The sequence below is a fragment of the Cricetulus griseus genome, assembly GCF_003668045.3.
Source record: "Cricetulus griseus strain 17A/GY chromosome 1 unlocalized genomic scaffold, alternate assembly CriGri-PICRH-1.0 chr1_0, whole genome shotgun sequence".
NCBI classification, from domain to species: Eukaryota; Metazoa; Chordata; class Mammalia; order Rodentia; family Cricetidae; genus Cricetulus; species Cricetulus griseus.
The window spans coordinates 108,502,262-108,509,234 of NW_023276806.1; positions in this window are offsets into that span (position 1 = coordinate 108,502,262).

Below are 6,973 nucleotides of genomic sequence, written 5' to 3' on the forward strand. Positions count from 1 at the left end.
CCTCATGACTCTTTTGTTGATACCAGTACCAACTACAGTTTTATTTCTCAAGATATTTCCTTTTTTCTGTTCTCTTTTGTCAGTTTTGTTGTTGTTGTTTTGGTTGCTTTAGTTCTTCTGTACTTCATAGTTTTAACACAATATGTCAAAGAGAAATGCCTGAAATGGGAGAAAATGCGAATAACTTAATCCATCCAGGTAGAAATGTCCAAGGCTGAGGAGGTCCAAAATAAGAGGTCATCTATTATCTATAAATATCATAGAACTTTGAAACTGCATAATTATGAGAGAAATAAAATTCAATCATAGATGTAACTTTTGTAACCACTGCCAAATTTTTATGTCTTCATTGCCATTTTCCTGAAATTGGAATGATGTCAAACATTCTTTTCACCTACAGTATTCATCTTTGTTCAGTGTCCTTCCATGTGGTTGGTGCTTGTTCGTACCTTTCTCTGCTGGACACTTCACACTCCCTGGACCTCATCAGCCTGTGGAAATATCTGATATTTTTATCAGCAAGCTCAACTATCTGCCTTTTTGATAACTACCTTTAAGACTTCCAAAGCCTTTGTACCCCACCCTGCTGTTCCTTTTATCTGAGAAAAGACTCTAACCCCATCTACCCTTCTCTTTGTACTAGAAGGGTCGTCATTGAGAAGGCAATCTCTAGCCAACTCTAGCATCAATAGCACCGAGGACTTGTTGGAAACCCATTCCTGTTGGCCCCACTCAGACCTGAGGATTTGGAAAGTAGAATCCAGCCATCTACATGGAGCTTGCAGTAATACTAACCCACTGGCATTCCAGAAATCGTTTCACAAAACCCAGAAATGGTGGTGGTGCATACCAGTTATTCTTGCCCTTGTGAGGCTGAGGCAGGGGATCATGACTGGGTTACACAGAGAGAAGCACTTGTGTAATTCCTGCCTTCTCCCCTCACACTCTAACCAAGTGTTTTCTCAACTATCTGATCTATTTTTCATTCCTTGAGGAAGATGGAGATCTAATAATCATTCCCAAACCCCAACCAAACTGGGAGTAGAACCCAGAGTCTTGCCTGTGTAAGAGAAGCACTCTGCCTCTGGACTACACCTCAAGCACTATTTTTACTTTTGATTTTGAAACAGGGTCTCATTAAGTTGCCTAGGCTGGTCTAGGGTTCACTCTATGGTTCAGGTCTTGAATTTACAATTCCACCTCAGCCTCTACAGAAACTGGAATTATAGGATTATGCCACAACACACAGACGAACGTTGATATCTTTCATGAACCATGGGACTTGAGTATGGAGAATGGAAAGGCTGACAAAGCAGTGTGAAGTCGGGAATGGAATCAAGAGGCCCCTGCAGGTAAGAGAGGAAGGGGGTCTGATGTAGAAGTGGGTCACCGTTGGGAGACAGCAGGCAAACCAGCCTAGAGAAAAGGCGTTGCCAAGGGCAACTAACAGTTCCTACCCCTCCTTGGTTGGGGCTGTGACACTGAGGGATCCTGGGTCACTGCAGGGGTGCTTGCCAGGAAAAGCAGAGAAGAGATTGTGAAACCGGGAACCAGCTAGTGCAAGGCCTAGGCCGAGGCGTCCCAGGTAAGAGCCCCTCCTCCCACAGACTCCTAGGGTCCTTTTGAGTAGCCACCCCAGGATCTCTTTATGCCTTCACCAGAAAGCTCCATTTTCTTCTTTTCTTCCACAATACACCTTAATGGTCTGCGCCCACTTTATTAGCAAATGAAAAACCAAGGCGGGTTTCCCTTTTTCTGAGGAAGAGCTAGCTGGGTGGGAGCTGGGAGATGAAGAAAAGCTGTAAGGATAGCAATCTCCCACTAGCTTCCTTGAATGTTCATGAAACAAAGGAGATGAAGTCTTACTGTGACAGACTTTTCTGGGCCGGGTGTGGGGGAGTGAGGGAGGGAGTTTTCCTGAGGCATCTAGATTGGGCAACAGTTGAGTATTAGCACTAGGGGAAAGTGCAAGCCTTTAATCCCAGCACTCGGGAGGCAGAGACAGGCAGATCTCTGAGTTCGAGCAAATTCCAGAATAGCCGCCAAAGCTACAGAGAAATCCTGTCCCCAACCCATCCCCCAAAAAAGGAAGTTGGTGAAGGCGCCCTGGTCTTCCGGGGCCTAGTAAATTCCTTCCTGTGGGCCTACAGGATAAACCAGACCCTTGCACGTTCCCGTTCTTCCGCAGAAGGATCAATCTGAGCTTCCCCTATGACACCAATTTAGACATCCAAGATACCCAGAAAACAGATAGGATAAGGAGAGTGGTACCAGAGGGGGCGGCGGGTTCAGAGTTATAACACACAAATTAACAGGATGTGGATGAGATAGATCATTTGAAAGAAGTAAGAACACAAGGCCTAGGTTGGACACAGCAGAGTAAGTAAGCCGCAAAGTTACGCGGTTTTCCTGGAATTCAGATATTAGAGTTCCCTATGGCGGAATTTGAACTGGAAGCGGCTCTGGAGAGAATCGTGGGGCCTAACATACATAAACCCCTGTGTTCCATCCATTGCACAGCACGAAATGATCCCGGTGCTCCGGCGCAAGAGGCAGGAGCGCCACAAGTTCCATTTCATCTCAGCTCCAATGCCTTTTCCACCAGAGAGGGTGTCACAAAAGCTTGGTGGGAGCAAAGCGGAGAGCGGAGAAAGGGAAGAAAATCCCAGACTGCTACGATCATTGGTTCCAGAATATAGTCGATCACTGGTTCCAGAATATAGTCGCTATCTCCTACCTCAGCAATCCCGGAAGCCATTCGCATTTCCCTCACCAATGTCCTCTTCTCCCCAGGACCCACCTCAAAGGTGTGCCACCTACCTCAGTACTTTGAGCAGTTGAGCGGAACCACCGGCTACCTGGGACACTGGACAAGAAGGTCTCCTGCCGTCTAGTACCCACGTGCAAGTGATCTTCCCAGCAGGCTCTTTTCTCTGGTCTTTCCAGTCACAGTGGGAGGAGTTGACCTTTCCACACACCACAGCACCCACCCGCCTACCCACATGCTCCGAAGCCCCTCCCAGCCCGCCCTCTGAGCCTCCAACTCTACCTCATACTTCTCTGGCTACAAACTCCTTGCGGGTACATTTGAATACAGTGTGGGGCAGAACAGTATCCCCCACTGCTCCTTACACCCACTCCTTTTGAAAGAACAGTGGATCGCCCGGGCGGTGATAGTACACACCCTTAGTCCCAACACTTGGGAGGCAGAGGCAAGCAAATCTCTGTGTGTTCAGAGACAGACTGGTCTACTGAACGAGTTCCCAAGACAGCCTCCAAAGTTACAGAGAAACCCTGTCTTGAAAAACCAAAAAGAAAAAAAAAAAAAACAGAACAAAAAACATTGGGTCTGCCACAGAGAGAAAGACACAAAAAGAGACACACAGAGCTAACGCTGACATTCTAGGTAAATCCCAGGCCAGTCTCTTACGCTTAGGTTGTTGGACCTCACCAAATTTTACACTGTTGTTCATTCACGCCATTTCCTCTTTGTTCTTATTTAATTTTGTTGTCTGTAATATGTAGATAGTTCTTACAAATTAATTTCTTATTATTTAATTATTCATTTACGGAGAGACAGTGTGTGTGTGTCATGGCAGGCATGCAGAGAAGAGAGGACAATATGCAGAAATTGGTTCTCTCCTTCACCACGTGGATCCCGACATGGCAGAAAGTGCCTTTATCTGCTGAGCCACCTCATTGGTTCCTTCCCTGTCTCTTGAAATGTCATCTGGCTTCCACAGAGCTCTAACATTCCTCTGTTTCCTCATCTACCTCTGTTGATTCCCTGGTCAAGCCTCACCCATGAGAAGAGGCATTTTGAAAAATCTCAAAGACGGGGTAATTTTAGTTGAGATATTTTATAAGAAAAAAAAAAGTTGGCCTGATGATTATAATGGGTACAAGAGAGATAAGGAAAGAAAACATCTGGTTAAAGATTATTAGACTAGTCAATCAGCTGGGCAGGTAACCCTAGCTTCCCAGAAGGAGTTCTCTGTCTTATTAAAGTCTGTTAGAAAACTGTTGACACACTTTATCAAGAATGCTAATTGCTTTCCTGACGGAGTTGTAAATTACATCACACACACAAAAAAACTCTTCTGTTCCAGACCGAGTCTGAACCCATTTTCTTACTCACCCTCTTAAATGTGAATTTCCTTTAGGATTCTGTCCTAAGTCACTTCCTATTCTTGATGAGATCTCCAAGGATCCTCCAAACATCAGTTTCATATTTAACCTTCAATTCATATCCTTTTTAAGTCTTTTTTTTTTTAAGTTTAAAAAGGCCGGGGGGGGGGGGATGTTTTGTTTTGTTTTTTGACAAAACAGTCTCACTGGCTGTCCTAGAATTCTTTGTGTAGACCAACCTGGCTTGAACTCACAGAGATCTGCCTGTCCCTGCCTCCCAAGTGCCCAGATTAAAGGGTAGGATACTGGACTCATTTCAGATCTTCAGCAGTTTTTTGTTTGCTTGTTTGTCTGTTTGTTTCAAGACAAGATTTCTCTATGTAGCTTTGGAACCTGTCCTGGAACTTGATCTGTAGACCAGGCTGGCCTCAGACTCAGAGATCTGCCCGCCTCTGTCTCCTAAGTGCTGGGATCAAAGGCCTGTGCCATCACCACTGGACCTTCAGCAGCTTCTTAAATACCACTAGCCTACCCTAAACAGAATTTATCTTCCTCCCACTTCATGACTCTTCATCTCTGCCTCAGTTAGTGATGCGCCTTTGAAGTTTTGAGGACATGGGGATCTGGGGAACTGGGGAGGGAAAGAACTCTTTATCTTGGTATCTAGTTGAAGGCTCTTGTTAGAGCAGAAAACCTCCTGGTCCTGGGAACAGAATGTCAGACCAGGATAGAGACCTGACATTGCAGTTGGGCTTGTCAGTTTGATCTGAGGACCACCTCTACAAGGTAGCTAAGCCGTGCTAGAGAGATAAGTTGAATGATAACCCTTTAATGAGATACTGCACTTTCCTTCCCAGCATCCCATCCCTTAGTGCAGAAGCCTGTGGACCATGGTCACTTAAGGATCATGTCCGGTTACTTCTCTGAATTATTCAAAAACATTAACATTACTTCTTTCTATCTCTTAGCATGCTTTCTCTAACCCTCTGGGCTCCCCCTGTTCCCCAACATTTGGACTTCCTGACTTTGTCAAAAACGTGCCTTGCTTGCCACCATGAGGCGGCTCATCAGACCCTGTGTCTGGCCTCCATGCCTGCTTCAATAAGATAAGTTTTTCCTTGTCTCCTCCATCCTCGCCATCCTTCTCCAGGCAGCTGCTGAGGTTCACAGCTTGTCCGTCCTGGGGTTTTTCTTTTAAACTCCAATAAAATTATCCTTGAGCTTGCATTTGAGTCCATTCTTAAATTATTTTATCTTGGAGACTAGGAACCACAAGACCTGGATTTCCCTGCATCACTATCACCAGCTGAGAGTTCCAACATAATTAGTAGCTTTTATTTAAGGCCTTTCTGCACAGTTCCCAGGACTTTCACCAGAAACTCCTCCTACGGTACAAACTACAGGTCCTCATCCCCTTGTACAACCCTGATGGCTTCTGGTTTTATCCTGTCTTACTGTAATCCTACCCCAGTCTCCTCTAGAACCACTCTATAATCTCAGTTATCAATAAAAGAAGTAGAGACAGATGAAGAGAGGGGCCTAAGAAACCTACTGAACAATGAAATTCAAATATCCCAAACCTATATGTAATCACCACTGGAACACGTAATCACACTCAGCTCTTGGTGTTCCTTACTCTCTATTTTTAATAAATTCCAACTCTGCTTTATGTTGTTTTGTCCTCAAATTCTATCAACAGTTTCACTGAGGATCAAGTTTTTCTTATGTGGAAATCTCTCAAAAAGAACTCCATCCCGGCCAGCCCTGGAGGCACATGCCTTTAGTCCCAGCATTTAGGAGCAGAGGTAAGTAAGTCTCTAACTTTGAGGCCAGCTGCATCTACATAGTGAGTTCCAGGCTGGCCAGGACTACATAGTGAGACCCTGTCTCAAAAGAACTAATAAATAAATAAATAAATAAATAAATAAATAAATAAATAAGCAAATAAATAAGACAAAACACAACCCCAATTCTTGACCTGGAGAGATGACTCAGTGATTAAGAACACTTACTGCTCTTGCAGAGGACCTAGGTTCTGTTCCTAGCACACAGATGGTGGCTCACAATCGTCCATAAATAATCCCTGTTCTAGGGATCCAATGTATTCTTCTACCCTCCATGGGCATTATGCTTATGGTACACACGAATACATGCAGGCGAACACTCACACACACAAAAAAATACATCTTATATATTTACAAAAAAAAAAAAAATCCTCCATCCCTGCCACTGATAAGCATGTCAACACTGATGCCTGTTCTTCCAACACCTCTTCCTCATACCACAGCCTAACCTACCATTAAGTCAAATTCAAGCCAGGTCTCCTCCCTCTGTCCCTATGGCTATCATCATCTCAGTGGCCTTAGTTCCCTGGCTACCCTGATTCATTCTTCCACTCAGAGGTCAGTATGATTTTTTCTAGGGCAAAATTCATGCAGTTTTGTCCTTATCGTAAATGGTGATTACATTGAAAACAATTGGCATTGTTTTCCTGATTATTTTTATGGTTTTTGTTATTGTTGTTTTCGCGTGCGTGCGTGCGTGCGTGTGTGTGTGTGTGTGTGTGTGTGTGTGTGTGTGTGTGTGTGTGTGTGTGTGTGTTGAGTGTTATTCAAACATGAAGAATAAAAGCATGTTGTTTGTGAGAAAATGAACAGAAGTAGAGACCTCGTGTTGTCCAGGGCTGTACAGCAGGAGACACAGATACTAACTACCACCAGCAGCCTGAGGGGTTTCTCCACTAGAGTAAAGGTGGATTCCTGTTTTTGCTAGAGAAAAGAATTCCAGGAGGCACCATCATGAAGCAGTTGGAGATTGGTTTGAAGACATTTTTAACACAGATCTC